Genomic DNA, 18,980 nt, shown 5'->3' with positions numbered 1-18,980 from the left:
TAATTTACTAATTTTACATATTAGTCCCAGCAGAGCAAATTTTTCTTCATTCCAGAGTTTTTTTCCATTGTCATTCAATTGTACCATGTTTTTTTCTAAATCCAAATTGATACTCCGGAATAAGTTAGTTTTGTTCTATTAACAATTTAAGCATTTTGAGGAAGAGTTTTGAAATTACTGGGAGCAACGAGATTGGTCTGTATGAAGTCATAGTATGTGGTGAGTTCTTTTTCTTAGATATCATAATTACCTCTGCAATCTTCCACATACATATTAGATACATGACGTAAAAGAAACGTTGCATATATTAAATATATCAATTTTATGATAGCTTTTCTGGGGAGTTTTTTTAAGATTTCTACTGTAATCAAGTCAAAACCTGGTGCTTTCTTTGCACATCTTGTTCTTAACATTTTTAACAACTTCATTTGGCGTTACATGTCCTATAAATTCATTAGGATTAATATATTCTTTGACCTCTTCAACATCGGAGCTTATATTATTTAACTGGAAGGTTTTTTCTAAATGGTTTACAAATAATTCTGTTTTTTGTTTATTAGTCCTTACTCATGTTCCATTATCAGTTGTGAGAGATGGGTTTTGAGTAATTGGTTATTAACTCACTAATTCCGATATCTTTATATTGTTTTTCTGTTACTGCTAAAAAGCGAGATCATTTAAGGAGTTTAAAAATGTTTATCTTTCATGTATAACTAATATACAAAAACCAAAACAAAGCATGAATAACCAAAATATCAACAATCTGTCAGCGAAAGTGGTTCATTTGTTAGATAATGCATCTTCAAGGGCCTTATGTCAAGGGCCAAGACATATCGTTTTACTTCCTAACTAACTGCTGCTTCGACTTATGGATCAAAATGTGATCCAAATTGTAAAAACACTAGTCTTTGTAAAAATCTTTGTGTTGAATGCAGTTTTAGGAGAATAGCGTACCCGAGAGAATAACACAATCACCGTGGAAGAAGTTAATTACATAACAATGAAGTGGAAGCTGAATGATACTTAGAAGACGAGTTGTTAACAACTTATCATCCATTGTGCTAAATATGGCACCACTTTTATTATTTTATTTGCCGCTCTCGATATTGGTACACTCAAAATGTCAACAGAATAATCAAGATAGCATACTAAATCGAGCAATGGCTGAATTTGGACATGGAAGACCAGTTAAAAGATAAAGTAAAAGCTGGTTGTTATGAGAACACACTTCCTGATGATATAACTCGAACGAGTCAGCCCTACCATTTTCTTGTATCTTTGTACCGATCAAATAGCGTCATATGTCCAAAGACACAAATATGTACGCAACCCATTTGAAAGGGTAGTCTACATTTCAGCAGAGGAAATAAATGCATTCCTTGGTATATGAATTTTCAGTTACGAAGATCAGTTACGATCTGGTCAACGTGGTTATGACAATCTTGCTAGTGGCTTGGACAAAATCCGGGCAATGCACCAATAATGACCAATTTCCAATTTTCGAATAAATTCTGTAAAATCCAATGTTGCTTTAGAAGCACCAAACAGTAATTCGTTACATTCAGTAATCCATCAGTGCGAGAAATTTTATTTGATTTTCTTTTAATCAAAACAGGAACGTTCAGTTTTCTTTTTATCAACTGCCATTGTGCTTTATTTTAACTTTAACAAATTGAAAAATATAGCCGCATCAAAACTTCGTAATAGTAGGGCGTCCCGGAGGAACATCCAGCTCCGCCTCATTTCCCAGTTATCTCTGTTTCACCATCATCATCTCGCCCGCTCCGGGGGCGGCCGCTTCAACTCCTGGATCACTCCAGTTCCCTCGGGGGCCAATCGGGCCGTATTAACTTCGACGTCAAAGGTGAACTTCCACGCAAAAAGTTCCTCATCTCCGTCTTCAAAATTGTTTGATGATGAGATTACGTCCCAATAATGCTTTTGGAATTCCCTCGAGATATTCGCAGGACGTTCGACGGGTATCGTTTCCATAACTAAATGGACGATAGGGTAGATAATACTAGAAAATAATTTGTCGTTACGCGATGTAGATACAATATCATTTTCAAATAAAAAATCATTTCTTTTGAATGAGATGGGGGAGTTCATTACATTTTGTGTTTCACCACGACAGCGATGGGGTTATGTTTAACGGGGCGTACGATATGACGTAGACAATGCACGTGCAGTGCACAGTTTCTGGCCAGCATCGATCCACTTACGGAATTACTTTACTGCGACTGCACCCGACCGACTGCTCGCATTAAAATAGAAAATATTTCGGCCGGAAACGAGACAATGGGGCAAAAAACGTGGCTGTGCCCGTTCTTTATTATGCGAACCGGCCGAAATGTTTTGCCGGACAAACAAGGATATAATTTTATTGGTGTGTAGTCAGTTGCCGAGGGTAAAATATGGTCACGCGCAGCCTCTTCCTCTACGGATTATCTATAAAAACCGTTAATACGAGCTACGCTCCATGGCCTTGTATGCTTCGGGCAATTTTAACCGGTCGGGAAAAATGGTGAGAATGGGTTTTAACTGCGGCTCTGTTTTACAAAAAACCCTACTTCACTTTTTCAACCTTTTATACGAAACAAAACCACCGTTTCGTTAAACGTTGGGCATGATATTTCGCTTTTTTTACATAGTTGTAATTTAATTATAAAAGATGAAAGTATAAAATTTTATAATTCAAATGTACTAATGCCAAAATTATTTACTCCGTTTAAAAAAATAATTCCGCAATGAAACGATTCACTATTTTAACACAATATTACTTGTTTAGAATAGTGTTATTAACATTTCTTAATAACGTTGAACACCTTAATCAACATAAATTAGAATTTTTGAAACACAGTTTTAAATAAAAGCTTGTTAATGTTAATCGACGTAAATATGTCGAGAATGTTTATCAAGGCCGAATTTACATCGTTTTTAATATTTAATATGCAAATTATGATAATACTGGGGATTAGAAAGATATTTGTGGATTTCCATCATTAAACGGTGAGTGTATATTAAATTAATAAACTTTCAAATTTGTATTTCTCGATTGCTAGAAAATATAAAAATTTCATATTATTGAAGTTATTACTCAGAGATGTGTCCCTGATGCATTCTTTGGCCGCCTATTCCCCTCATACTAAGGTCAAGGTTATTTCATAAGAAGGAGAATCAAATAAAGGTGCTTAATTGATTTGATAAGTTTACCAACACCAACACTATTTCACCATTGCAAAAATCAATGTAGATTTTGAGGTTTTGATACATCGACTGCTTGAGTTAGGTAATTCTGTGTAGAGACGTATTCAGCTGCTACGTCCTCAAGTAAGGGGATGAACCACTGTTTCTTTCCAGAACATCTCATAATCCGTACTGATTGAAGTCGTAACATGATTACTAACCTCTTGAATATGTAGGTGTAGTGGTAATAGATTTATCATAACTTCCATGGTCGCGGTTTGGGTTGTCGTAAGTTGAATTTTGAAATCTCACTGGGGAAGAATGATTATCTCCTGCTTTTTCTTGAGATCCTCCTACTAAGCATTATGAGACTATCCAATGTAAGATACCATAAAGTGGCTAGTTTGACCAGAATTTAATAAAATATCGAGTTCATTGTCTTGGAGTGAGGCGGGAGAATGTGATTGTATCAATAACGCCTTCAACGTTAATGACAACTGAAAGGCCGAACTTTTTGTAATCCAGTATGCCTCTAACGAAATTAAGTACTGACTAAAGAACTAAGTGACTTTATTATTATTATTGCTGCCGGGCTGATGGAAGCCCCTCTCATCACCGCGACCTATGAAATCTGTTGTAACTTAGGCCCTCCAAAGATTTAGAGAAAATTTAGGTGCTTGATGAACCTTAGTATTGCTCCAAGATCTTGTTCCTTTATGTCAGTAGGTGTCTGGAAAACCTTTCCGAAAATTTTATGTCTTAGGCAACCTCAGGCGACGCAGATATACAGACCTCAGTCATTTTTGTCATTGTCCAATGTTGAAGAGATGGTAGTTTACGAGTAGTTTCTTTTACGCCGTAGTTATCATTCTATTCGCCTGTCTGTGTCCTGGAAGTTCTTTCCACCTCAAGGTTACCTTTAAGTCCTCCCACGTGTTAATTGCCTGTTTTAAGTGGCTTTTTTGTAGTCTACAGTTGGGTTAGGGTCCTCACTGCCTCTTTAGTCAGCTTGTCCGTCTTTTCATTGCACGCAATGTCTTTGTGACCTGGAACCCATCATAATGTATCCTATGGTTCTCCTATGGTGCTTCTTTGACCAGTGCAGATTCACACGCGTTGTCCTGAATTACTTTTAGGGCGGCCCAACTGTCCGTAAAGATGTATATTGACACCCCTTTCTATCCCTTCTCAAGGTTTAAAATGGTGCGGAAGTTTATCGCAACAACTTCAGCCTGAAAAATGGTTGTATATCTTTAACTTTCTTTAAAACAGCAGTGTTAAAGGCTAATGCTCCTTTTTTGAGTTGAGGCTCACCCTTCGTCCATTCTTCCTGCTTCTAAACATGACTTTATGTTAGGAGATAAGTGATACAAAATAGACCTCTTGACCTCTAAAGTTTTTGAATAAATAACTTTATTTGGAACTAGTTTCGACATACTAAGATGTCATCATCAGCCAAATAGTCATATTAATGGATGTGTATAAAAATACACATGCATAATAGTCATATAGTCAAAAAATTTATTACACTGAACAAACAAAATTCTAAGTTACTATAAAACATTTTTCAAAAAGAAGCACGAATATAACTTTTTTAAACAAGAGACACAGATTGCCGCATATAATTGAACTGTATGACTTTATGTTTTAATTTGAATCAAGTGGTTTAGGCATGGGTCCTTGAGGATTTTGAGATTTTCTCTGAGATTACTCTGCATTACCTTGAGCGAAGAGCATATCTTCAGTAATAAGGTACTTAAATGTTCCTCCTTTTGTATACACAAATAAAGTAGTGTGAGACAAAATTCAATGGAAGGTACTCTCAGTTGTAGGTTCCTTCTCCGACTGAATGAGACTATTTCTACTTTGTTTGGATTGATGCTAAGCTCATTATTTCTACACCAGGTGCTAGTATGTAGTAAGACTTTCTGCATTAATTGGGTTATGATTGTATCATATTTACCTAGAATTGTGATTACCAGGTCATCTGCATATCCCTGAATCGTGAATCCATTCTCTTGTAGGATGTACAACAGGTTGTCAACTACTAGACACCATAGGAGAGGTAAAAGCTCTCCTCCTTGGAGGCATCTTCTAACTGCCTTAATACTCAATAACTCGCTTTCCAAGCTGGCTGTATTCTGCCGACTTTTCAGTATGGCTATACACCAATTATTCGTCGCCGGATGGATATCTTTTACGTTTAGAGCTTTCTTTATGTATTCATAGGAAGTGTTATCAAAATCACCCGCTATGTCTGTAAATTGAATGACCTTAAGATGCTTATATTCCTGAAATTAATTAACACACTTATAAGGGTCTACGTTGTAGACAAGAGCCAAAAGTAGCCCTAACTTTCAATAATAAAAGAGGAGCTAAATGATTTGAAACTCTTTGGAAAGAAGTAATCTTGATAACCTGGTTCAGGTATAAAATTATTAAGTCTCCATGATCAGGGCTTGGTGTATTCAAATCCCGTCCTGAAGTTTCTAAGGACCTGGAGTTTTAATTCCTCGACAGCTTTTTAGCATTAAAGCTAACATTACTAGCTTAAAAGTTGTTCAAATCGAAATTTCATAAAATCAGCCAGATCAAGATCACCTAGTTTTCAAACATAGATAACTTTCTACCTAATTAAGGTGAAGGGATCCAATTAGGTTTAAATTAAAGAGCAATTTATAGAATATTTATGGAGCATTTAAATTTTTCAATTCTTGCAGTACAAAAGATATGATTTATAAAGTAAATCAACCCAACCCAACTGAATGTATAAATGAAAGTGATTTTAAAACAATCGTAACATTGTTGTTAATGAAGATAAAATGATAAAATTAGGTAAGATAAGACAGACATTAGGTAAGACAATTCTTTATCAAAATATGGTGGTAAATTTTGTTTCTCCAACATTTATAGCACAAGAAATATAATTTTGTAAAGTTAATGCAACACAAATAGATTTTGTTAAAACTTGTTAAAACCATCAAGTTTTTAAAAATTGGTAACTTTGTTTTTAATTAAGGTGGAACTATAAATTTAGGATTAAATTAAAGACCAATCTTTGTAGAATAGTAATAATAAATTTCTTTTCTCCAATGCTTATAGTATAAGAGATATACTTTTAAATAATGAAACAGATTGCATTAACATTCAAAATTACATGTTTGATTGTGGTGATTCCATCAATCTCTCCCAAATGGATAAGGAATGCTTAAACTATATGATACATAGATAAATTAAGTAATAATAATAATATATAATGATAATAATAAATTAATAGTTGCAATTAAGAAAAATGAGACTTAATATCTATTCGGAGAATAAGTTTTTACAATCAGTAATTCCTTGCAATCATTCAACCTTAACTTTTTTTGGAGAAAGTTTGGCACCTCCACCACTTCCATAAGTGCGGGACCGTTTTAACGACGAAAGAAAGTTACACAAGAATGCACTTATTCCGCTAACTTCTTTAATTAACTAACTGTTGACACGTAAATGGAAATTACAGTTTGCCAGAAATGATATTAATTCTGGCTGGGGAAAACTTTACGCCCAAAGTTCCCGCGACAATTTTGATTAGGGCTCTGACGGTAGCGGCCGTTTTTTTCCAATGTGGCCCAGTAAAATTTGCATTCTGTAATCGAAACCATTTTAATTACCCTCTCGATACCACGCAGCGTTTTTTCCCGGTACATGTAAATGTGCGAGATCACTGTTTTATTGTTGCGTAATATTCCGTATTCAAAAACTATGCCTTTTTGCAGTTTGCATTTTTAAATAATATTGGAACTCTCAACAAAAGAACTCTTTTAACTTTTCTAACATATCCGATTGTTATTTTAATCCAATTCAAAAAAATCTTGTCATCCTCCGCATTTAAGTCAACTGACCAAAAATAAGAATCAAAGAACTTTTCTCGACGAACGAATAAAGGAACTAAATTCGATTTAGGGAGTCCGGTGGTAGCTCCTGATTAGCGCGACATCAAACGCTGCCGAGCGCATATTTGAACTGCCGCTATCGAAAATAATTAAACTTTATAATTAGAGAGCTAAAGCCTGAAAAGAATGAACAAAGAGCGCGTCACCGGCGGACAGAAGCCGTTGGAAAGTCACTAAAGCCATTGTGGCTGGAAAATAGTGCCGATGGCAATTAAAATCGGATTGGCTTTAGCGCATTATTAATTAACAGAATGACAGAGAAAAAAATGCAGAGTTGTATGATTAAATGAGTGGATTATTTATTATTTTTAGTGTTTTTTAAAGAGATTAAAAATTTATATCGATTACGCGGGATTTCAATTATACACATGTTGCTATAATCGACTTTCCTGGTCAGACAGAGTAATATGATAATTTTTGTAAAAAACCATAAGTTCCTCTTTCAGAATTTCAAATTAATTCAAGTTGTCGACCTAGAAGGATCACGAACTTATGGCCTGTAATTCACCCCGTTTATCCGAGAGAGCAACGTAGTTAAATATTCGCAACAGTTTTCCTAATAACGGAACGGAGATTCTCAAGAATGCCGCTACTAAACTTCGGGTCGTTATATCTTACGGTTTGAATAGGCGAGAGGAGGCGCCACCGCCGCCTTCGTCCCCGAATTAATTTCTTGGCCTCCGGCAACTTGCAGTCAAATTGGAATGGATCAAAGGCTCGGTAACTTGTTGTTTTGCACGCCGGAACTAATATAGAAGTTCCGGTTTCCGTTTTTGTTTGACGCCCCAAAACTCGCGCTATCAATTAGCAACCCGCTTGCTATGAAAATGTTACTCCGGCAGCTTTCTTATTAACGCTCAAATACCCATTAGCATCACTCTGAAGAAATGACAAAATGGAAGGTTTACCGCAGAATATTCCAGTGCTAGTGGAGTACAGTTTATCATCGACATATTTTAGCTGAAAGGGTAATCGCCAATTTTGTACATGGAGATACAATACGTAGATAAGTAATAAGTAGATACATTCAATTGTGAGCCATTATTAATAAGTGTTCTGTGATGCAGTGTTGTTCTTTGTATTCTGAAAATAATGATGAACAATGTAGTATTAACTGCAATAACATTACTAGAAATGGAAGAGGAAGAAGAACAAGCTTTATTGACGACCATCTGTAAACCACGACACCAAACGAACAACATTTTTCTCAATAGGATAAGTGAGAGATGTTTCAATGCACTGATTCAAAGGCATTTAATGGATGGACCGAGAGCCAGTTTTTTTATGTACTGTCATATATATCCGAGGATATAACAACAATGCCCTCTACGTTTTTAAAATATCCTATTTTACCTTGTCAGAAGCTTGACCCCTCACTACTTTGTTAAATTCAACAACTATAGACAATAACGATTTATAACAAAGTATGACCGTAAAAATACATATAGGTACGGTTTGTTCCAGATTGTTCCAGATAGCTGACGACTTTTACGTTAGATGAAATTTTCCAAATTGTTGTGGAGCCATTGAAAACATATTCGCATAGTTTGCCCGAAGGAAAGTGAAAGCCTATAGTTCAGCTATAAATCCTATTTTTCTCTTATTGGCAATAATTGATGTTGGGTACAAATGCACATGGGTTGATGTTGGTGTATGGTAAAGAAGGAGGTAGTGGAATATTTCAAAGGTCTTTACACAGCAACAACTTTTTACTAGAGCTGACCATTTTACCTAGGGTTGATACTGTTCTACCTCATGTCATTGTCGGGAACGAAGCATTTAAACTAACCGAAAATGTATTACGACCTTATCCTAGAGATCAAGCTAAGGCAGACAGAGAAAAGAAAATATTTAATTATCGTCTGATTCGAGCCCGAAAAACCACGGAAAATGCCTTTGGCATTTTATGTCAAACATTTCGTATATTTTATACACCTATTGCATCGGGCTCAACACTCGTAGATGACATTGTTATGGTTTCGTGTTGTTTGCACAATTTACTCAGAGGCTGTCTAGGCTGCTCAACGGAACTTGATGCCACATAACACGAGTCCGTACACTGGAAAAAATATAGAGTAAAAATCAACTCTAAAACATATTTCAGATCGGTCCAATTTATTTAGAGTTATTTTTTTGCACTATATAGTGTAGGTGAATAGATTAAAAATTTACACTAAATAGTGAGAAGATGGTGTTTATTAAATAGTGTAAAATCGTTACTCTATAACAGTGTAGTATATGTAATCTAACTAGATGTTGTCGTGACTCTAATTACATACATTTCTAATCTAATCAGTGTAAATTATTAAAAATTCGCTCTAATTTTACTCTACTAATTGACAAAATATCACTTATTAGTGTTAAATTTTAATAGGAAGTGGAGTATTTTTAGGGAAGTTTTTCGTTTGTAATAAAAATCAAAATTATAAAATATTTGTTTTTATTTTTACTTGTTTTTATTTTTAATTAACCTATCCTTAAGCACTTGCTCGTTTCCTAAACTTTGGAAGCGCTCACGCATTGTTCCTGTATTCAAGCATGGCGAACGTACCAACATTACTGATTATCGACCAATATCGTTATTGTCCAATTTCGCTAAGGTATTTGAACAGATTATTTACAAGATGATTTATCCACAGGTTCAGTCATTTGTGTCACCATATCAACATGGGTTTATCAAGCGTCGTTCAACCTCGCGGTGGTTACTGAGGTAATTTGTGAATCTTTGGATAGGGGCTGTCAGGTAGATGTGGTATACACTAATTTTTCTAAAGCATTCGACATGATTCATCATGACGTCCTCTTGTATAAACTTAGTGCTTTTGGCTTATCTCCTAAGTTTATGAAACTATTTGCCTCTTACCTATCGGGTCGTATAAATTATGTGTACTACAACGGTTATGCGTCTATGGAGTTTACGGCTAGGTCTGGTGTTCCTCAGTGCTCAAATCTAGGCCCCCTACTATTTGTTATCTTCTTGAATGACCTTCTAGACAAATTTTCATCAAGCGTACTAGCTTATGCGGATGATCTGAAACTATTCCAACCTATTTTTGCGGACCGTGATGTTGTCAGTCTTCAGTCGGATTTGGACGTCTTGGTGGAATGGTGTAACCGTTATCAGCTAAAAAGATTAATGCCAATAAGTGCGGTGCGGTTAGTTTTACACGCAAGCTGTCTCCTCTTCCATCTTCTCATTATATAGAAGGTGTTCTTCTTGAGAAACTATCTACAATCAAGGATCTGGGAGTAACTTTTGACCGCAAATTGTCTTTTGTACCTCACATCGAAAATATTGCATCTTCTGCAGTGAGGATGCTTGGTTTCGTTTTGCGCACCTCGCGTACTTTTTCTGATATCAGTGTGTACAAGACCCTATTTTCGACCTTTGTATTGTCCAAATTGGAATATGGCTCTGTAATTTGGTCGCCACATTATGTGTGTCATAGACTTATATTGGAGAGAATTCAGAGGAGATTTATCAAATATTTGTCTCTACGCCTGGACGGATCATACCCGGATCGTGGAATGCATTACGCATCCCTGCTGCGGCGTCACAATTTTTCTGCACTAAACGTAAGAAGAGATGACCAGTGCATCAAGTTTTTGCAGAAGTTAGTGCAAGGTGAATTGGATTGTGGTTGGTTGTTGTCGCGGATCATTTTCGCGGTGCCTACGCGTGCAACACGTAGTACAAATCAGTTTTATTTGAGGAATTGCAGATCCAATGTTTTAGCCAACTCCCCGGTGCAGAGGATGTGTAAACTAACTAACAATCAATAATAGTGTAAGAGTGTTTATGTGAATTATATTTGTTTTATGGCATGTGTTATTTCTTATTTCTTATTTTCTTTTTCTTGTAATATTGTCCTGTAATTGATCTTTGTTGGGCAATAAAGTGAATTATTATTATTACTTGTAATATATTGTTATAATTTAAATTTAAAAAAATTAAATTCTGTTTATATACACATATAACATATATAATACGTAATTCATTTTAAAGTTTCCACCGAGTCACCATCAAAACTGCATCTAATGAGTCTTCTATAAGTTTCCTATGTGTATAGTTGCACCAAGTTGCACATACTTACCAATCTTCACAAGGAACTTGTATGTAAAATCTTTCGAAAGTTCCACTAATTTCACATCATGAATGTTTTATTTTGGCAAACATAATTAAAATAAAAATAATCGTTCTTTCTTTCTATATCGCGTAAATCAGGTCTCGAGACGCTATCGAGTTTCGACTCGTTTAGTAGATGACCGTTAAATTTTAGCTGTATCACACCACATGTTGATCACGTGGTACCGACGAGTAACCCCGAGCAAAATAGTGCGGTGCCTACGAAGTACCCGAAGGAAAAGTACACGTCTAGTGTAAAATTTAATGTTTAATATATTACATAACTTCACTAACATAAGTAAAAAAGAACTCTCCTTTAGAGAACTATAAAAACTACTCTATTAAGTGAATAATATATGAACTCTATATTAATACTAAATATAGTGTACAGTAGAGTTATTTTTACCATGTGATATTACAATTTTTACTCTAATTCTTTTTACCAACTACTCTAAAATTTTTACACGACACGAATTTTTCCTGTGTATAAGCTGTGGTAGCATCAGAGACTGATTCCATAACTTTCCATCTCCAATTCATTGATGACTTCCATTACTCGCATCTTAGCACGAGCAGCTGGCTTTGGTGGAAATACTCGCAAAAAATAGTTTTATCGGATGAGGTTTGTCTTCAATAGCCGATTCCAATTTCTTAAACAGAATTGAACGATCTTCTGTCCTCTTTTTAATCGTGTACAAAAGTTTTTCATTAGTTGTTTTACTTTTTTTTGTTGGCCTGACCTGAATTGATTCCACTATGTTCCCTCCACACTGACGATTTTAAGATTCTGCAATTTTGTCCGCTGTTTCAGTGTCTTGTGATGCTTCCCATTGTGACGTTTCGTCTCTATTTTCGAATATATCTTCATCTGCTGCTTGCGATGAATTATCATTCTCATTTCTTATCGTTACGTTGATTATGATTCTAAAAAATAATGATTAAATTTACAGTTAACTCAATAAGTTACCGGTATGTGTTTTACTAACTACGTTCTGTGTTTACTTTCTTTCTTTTCTTTTTCCAGTAAACATCATTTAAACTTTTCCATCTTTTCTTGCACTCTTCAACTTAAATACAAAGCATACATATTTTTAGTCGTTTCTTGATCTACCAAATACAAATCATTTTTGCTTACCACCTATAAAATTTTCTGCCAGGTATTATCTCGTACATTTTGATCTTTATACGGATTATGTTTAGGGTTGTAGAAAGCAGAATGTTGAGCGACTTCGTTAATCAGTGTTTCATCTTCTTCTTTTGAAAACTCTAATCTTTGACCTTTATTATATTTCTCCATATTTTAAGAATATAAATAAAATAAAAATAAAATGTGTTCTAGTGGTAGTTCTAGGTTTAGTTGCTATTCAGCGTTAGGTTGTTGTATATTTTTATTAAACTGAAATCAGAATTAACACTAGACCTAGAACTAGAAACACACGGGTTTAGCCGTGCGGCAAGACTATCCATTCTTCGTCTGAATCTGATGCAATATCAAGATAAAGTTTCTTATACTACATTATAGCATCTGTTAAAGAGATATTAGCCGAGCTTGCTTGGGATCAAGGCGCTACTTACATCACCGTTAAAGAGATATTAGCGGAAGCGCTACAATATACATTATTAAAGAGATAATAGCCGAGGCATTACATTGCTTGAATCAAATCCAAACTTGTCATATCGATACACTACGTATTTTTAATTATGCATTCTATGTTACATATAGAGTGTAATACGTTACATTAGGTTAGAATTTTCTTGATCTTCACAAAAATTAAATTTTTTTTATATTCACTTGATACGACTTGAAGTAAAACGGTAAGTTTCAATTAGTGTCTATTAAAGTAATTTAAAGCAACTATATTAAATTTCATATAATAATGTTAATTGTGCCACTTCATTTATAGATGATATAGGTATAACACCTCTTGAAATGCAATGCATTTGTAGGATGACATTGGAGAGTTGAGACAACAGCGCTCACAAGCTGCTGAACAATAATAAACAAGACCAATTGAGAACACTGTACATCGAATACTCAACTGCGTTAATGGGTGAATTCAATCCTATAATGTATTGTTTGTGTTAGTTGAGTATGAAGACGCTTTATGATCGATAGGAGCTACGAACATTATCAAAATTGAACTTTCATTATTATATGAAGTGATTTATTTCTGCCGGTAGAAGTAATTAATTAAATGTAACTGGAATCAGCGATCTGTATACATTGCTGGTAAATTTGCTTGATTAACGCCGTTTTCCTTGCATCTTTTCGTTATGCAGATGAAATACCGCGTCGATTTTAATAAAGCACCGGCTGAGTACTTCATTAATTCCGTGGTACACCAGAAAATCCAGCGTTAGCAGCAAACTCGGGTGTCGCCGATTCTTTAGCGCTGACTCATTCCTTTCCTAGCGACGTCGAAAAGTTGATTCTCGAAAATTATACTATAAAATGTTCAAACTTGATTTCGTATTTTCCGTTTTCATTATTTTCCGGCATATTATCGCCGGTTGCTGCTTGTATTTAGTCAGTAGTAGTCTCGAGAGTTATCTAAAGTGCATTAAAAGCTGAAACTCTGAGCGTTACGAGCTTTGTCCTCCCCAGTTACCGGACATACACGATGCCGCCCTTTGTCTTCGAATTATCCTCAACTGCAACGCCTTGCAGAATAATCACTTTAGCTCCAACAAACGCCGTTAAGATCCATTAAACTAGCAAACTAACTGGAAGAGAAGTTACTTTCCAATCAACTGCTAGCGCGATCGAAAAAGAATTTCGCTTGAAAAACCGAAGAGGATAGGGGGTAGACGTTGAGGAAGAGGCTGGATTTCCATTGAAAGATCGCCGGTGACACACGACCCGTTCTCTTGATCAGTCCGACAGTTCATCCGGGGTACCTTCTTTCCCTTTGCATGTCACCGGAGCACTCTTCTTTCGTACCCTTATTGCTTATTCCATTGGTTATTACAAATTCCCGGGACTCCCTCCTTCCACCCCGACCTCTTTGCATTAGATTTATCACCATAGTTCTGATCCGATCGGAAAATCCCCTGATTTGTTACTGAGGATCAGACCGCCAGGGAGGACCCTGCGTTTCCACTTCATCGCCAGTCGACGTGCGTCTTATGTCATCGATTGAATACCTTCAAACGGAAGGGCCTCTATTAGTACTTGTCAGGGGATTTGTACATTTTCTCTTTTTCTTTTCATTTAACCCCAGCCGACGTGAAATCGAAGGAACGACAATAATCTTTGTTGAAACATTTTATTGACAAAATAATACCGTAATATAAAAGAGATAAACATTTATCTCAAAATTCCGTTGAAAAATGAATAACATTTCTTGAATTTTAACTTAAATGGATTAAAAATGGAATTATTGATTAAATTAAACATCAATTAAACAGGTCAACACCTGGCGTCAAATGATAACTAAAACTAGAGCTAACACTAGACCTAGAACTATCACGAGTTAGAACTCCGTTTATTTCCAGAGAAATTAATAAGAATACGATAGGATAAGAATAGGATATATATTTTTCTAATTCATTAACATAAAAATGACCGTCATGTAACTGTGTGCTGAAAACCCTGCAAAACGGGGTTCAGCTACAATTTTGAAGCTAGAAGAAAAACAAAAAGATTTTTAGTTTTTACAACTCAAAAGATACAGAGAGACGTACGGATATTTTTCTATTTAACTTTTTGCAGAAATAGTGGACATATTAGCATAACTTTGCGTCTTAGTTTAAAAAATAAGCACTAAATTGTTTATAGCTAAAGAACATCATAGAGCATCATATCAAAAAATCCGTACTTCATTCGCTAGATAATGTTAGTTAGAAGGTACAGTTCAAATTTCAAGTATGTAAATCAGTAAAGAATTGTGTGAGATATGTTTCCGGCCGTTTCAAAAATAGTAGTTTCGAGAAAAACGCGTTTAAAGTTTTGTGTGATTAAAAAGAGTTGTGAAATTTTTCTATATATCTTTAATCCATACAATTGGTCTTCCATGTTCATTGTTCCTGGCGGTTTTAGCTGCATCAGACAGGACTTCTTCTGCTTATTGACTCGGCGTGCTTCGGCTTCGACGCAGAAATCGTAACAATTTGGGCCAATTTTAATGCCTAAAGCTTCTATAGCACCTAAATGGGTTTTAGAGTTTCAAACACTTCCGGGGCTAGATGTGGATTATGCTGATGGTCTTTCAAGATATCAGCGGCTTTCATTTGCTGCCACGAGCACCACGAATTTTCGTACGGCTCTGAATCTAGAATACCTTTAAAGATTTTGAAATCGCCATCTCCAATGTAGGTAGCATATTTTATTTCGTATAATTCTTCCGATCGCTGAATTTCGCTCATTTTACCGGCTGATCCTTCGTAATTTGCACCACACTCGCTTGCGTGAGTAGCAAGCCATAATAAATATTCTGTAGCACCAGATTTTTGCTCCTAGTGTTCACATTGCTTGCAGTACTTGGATTTTACTACAACGTCAATAGTTTTTCCGCTATATCAGTCAATAAGAGATACTACACCAAACAACGAATAAGATCCGTTTTCGCCTCGTACCATTACCAGATACGGTTATTCCTTGTTGTCATTTTTCAATACCCTCACTTTTTTTATTTTTCAGTAGCAATTTTCATGTTTTTTTCGCAAACAGCTTTTGATGCAATAGAAATCGTATGAATAAGCTTGTCGTAGTAAGATTGAAAAATTGATTGTGGTAGATCCATAAAAGTGCAAAGCTTCTTTATTCCATGCAGACTAATTCCAAGCAGCCGCATTGCGATAATAATCCTGCGATTAACTTCGAAGCCTTTATTAGCATATGGACAATTTTTCATTTCCATTTACGCGCACTTACCACACGAAATAATTACTTTAAAACCTAAACCGCGTTTCTCACTTTCAGTACACTTGATCTTTGATTTACACAGTTAAGTAACACTGAAAACGGAAATAAAGTTTCATCAACAGTTTCATCTACTTCTATGTTACTGTTTTTTATTTATTTTTTTGAAATATTAACATTAGCATCTTCGGATTCCAAAGACTTTTCTAAAAAAGTACACGATAAAAATTATAAGTTAAGCAGTTAAACGTCAAAATGGCTACATCTTTAATATATCATTGGTATCATTGTGTATAGCTTTGATAACGTCTAGATTTTTACAGAATAGAGTGCTTGGCCCTATGTCTAACCCTTAATCTGTCAAGGTTGCCCTTCACCCAGTCCTCACTGGATCTGACTTACTGGTTTAGCAGCCATATCGCTCGAGATTGTATGTATTTATTGGTGACATCAGTACGACTCCAATACTATCACTTACTCCATCACCCATCAGCCTTTTGAGCTGCTCCTTAGACTCCTCTAGTTACAGAATGGAGCTCTCCCAACATCAAGCTCTCACAGGTTCCAAGAGGAGCTTTCCTTGAATCAACGTTATCAAAACTGAAAGATTGGTAAATTGTAATTAACCTGTTCCTAGACATAGTCCTGCTGAAAATAGAGTGTTCGTCTTCTTCTTTCCATCAGTTTCAATTTCTTCTTCAAATCATTATTTTCTTTAACATCTTTATCAATTAACCGAACCAATCTTCTTCCTGCCATGGTTACATGGCAATTATTGAGAAGCGTTACAAATGGTATGAACGCAGCGAATTAACATCACGTTCGAATCCGGGGCACGGTCTCACCGTTCAGGTGAAAAACATAATTAGGTTAAGCTTATATATTATGAGTTGTGGATAAAAAAAGATTTGGAAATGTCCGAATTAATATACAAGATGGATGACAATTTCAGGAAAAATCAATAAAGCAATTACTTTATATGACATAAAACCGAATACGGATTAATGTTCCTATAGATCTCTTAAGTGTGACTTACAGTGTTATATTACAGGGAGAGATAGTTGCTAATCTAGTTGTTTTATAGCGTAATTAATCTGCCCATTAGCAACAATGGTATCAGACAGTTTGATTGTCAGGGCGATATCAACCAGGGTTATGTGCATATTAAAGCGACGACAAACTATTCCGGAGGCGTAGGCGCCATTGGTGAAGCGATGATGATCAATTTCATTTGGAAGTTTATTACATGACGTTAGCCTTCCACGCATAACAAATAAATAATACCTAAATCCATAAACAACTAAAATAATTAAATTTATAACAGTATTTTTAAATTATCCATTTCACGAATTATAGTAAATTGAATTTGAATAATGGGGAATCCAAACATTGCCCATTATAGGCTAAAAGCACATTACCCACACTACGACCTGTCGAAGATGTTTCCTCTTCGCGGTTCTTTTCGCGAACGAAAATCTACGAGATAAGATCGACGGGTGCTCATTTTAGTGCTTCATAAAGTTTGCAAAACAGCGTGAGCAAGCGGCGCCTTTTCGCGTTCGACTCGAATTGCCCGTAAAAGCCAAGCTTTTAAGGGGAGTTATTGGCATCTGTCCGCTTTTTTGGCTGTACGTGCGAAACGGTGACACTTTTACAACTCTAAAGCGTCACCTTTTACAGCTTAACGTCAATAGGACAACTCCGGCCACTCGTAAATGTTGGACAAGCTTGTTCCAATGCGCAAAAGTCGTAAATGTTAATCTAGAACTGTCACTAATAAAGTTATGATTTTTATAATACTGTAAGAGGTATACAGGTGCCCGGAAATTGATTTTATAAACTTGAATGACATAAAAATTGTTTACAACAAAGTTATGGTTGGGTAAACAATATCGGTAAATATTGGCGAAACCTGAGGGCCAATTGGTTCTATAATCGGCTGCAGGGTATACTATTGGATATTGAAACTTTAAAACCACCACACAACAGCCTTCGGTGTTTGTCAAATATTGTCAATAATTAAGGTATACGGCGGTCGTCGACTGGGACTTGATACAACCCGCATTTCATGAATATTTTATGGATATTGTGGAGTTAGCCTCGCCCATAAATGGGTCAATTAAGCGGACCTAGCGGCGAAATCTAAGAGAAGTGAGCGAACCTACTAAGACGTGGTGGGACTTCTACCGTATCGATCCAATTCGGCATTAACATTGCAAATGTTCCGCTATTTAACTTACCAGTTGGCGCGACTAATAAATTTGGGGATTGGGTTGGAGCCGTGTGTTCGGCATTAATATAACGTGCAAACGGAATTCCTTTCCCTTCTCCACCCAATATCGAGCCTGTTCTGTTTTAATGCGCTTTTAGTGTTTAGTCCTATTAAAATACGTTCTCGACCAAGTACTAAACGTTTTGTTTTGTCATATTTCCTATTATTTATGTTTCGATTCATTAAACTTATCATACCTTATTTTTGATTTTTCTTGCTAATTAATCTCATAGTCTCATACAATTTCTTTTCCTTTTAATGTATAGTGCTTTTCACACCGCGGTGTAATCTTACGTCTTGCATTCAAAAGCACGTCTCTTAATTGACGTCACTCCTCCCAAACACATCTTCGCTTCAAACTCGCGTTTACGTTCCCTTTCTGTAAACTTTGCCTTGGTCTTTTCATTAACATCTCTCTCCCGTCTCCAAGAGAAACACCAGTACCGGAGAGGTGAAATGTTTGCGTCAAACCTTAAAGTTTTTTTACGCGCTAATGTGGACATTTTTAATGGCGACGTGTCTGCACGTCTGAAACATTCGCCGTTGTACAGAAAGAGTAAGTAGCAAACTAAGGGTAAGTCAACGAGAACGTACTTC

General features: G+C 35.8%; 1 protein-coding gene and 1 pseudogene across 6 annotated transcripts in view; both read left to right on the top strand.

Annotated features, from left to right (window-relative positions):
• The window catches only part of LOC111424670 (nephrin-like), a 365,438-nt gene that overhangs the window by 232,902 nt on the left and 113,556 nt on the right, over positions 1-18,980 (top strand). The window lies entirely within an intron of this gene.
• LOC139430865 (uncharacterized) lies at positions 8,112-9,169 on the top strand (annotated as a pseudogene).

This window comes from Onthophagus taurus, chromosome 7 (genome assembly GCF_036711975.1).
Source record: "Onthophagus taurus isolate NC chromosome 7, IU_Otau_3.0, whole genome shotgun sequence".
In the NCBI taxonomy this organism is placed as follows: Eukaryota; Metazoa; Arthropoda; class Insecta; order Coleoptera; family Scarabaeidae; genus Onthophagus; species Onthophagus taurus.
The sequence above is the reverse complement of the archived record's forward strand: the minus strand, read 5'-3'. Positions and strand labels throughout refer to the sequence as shown.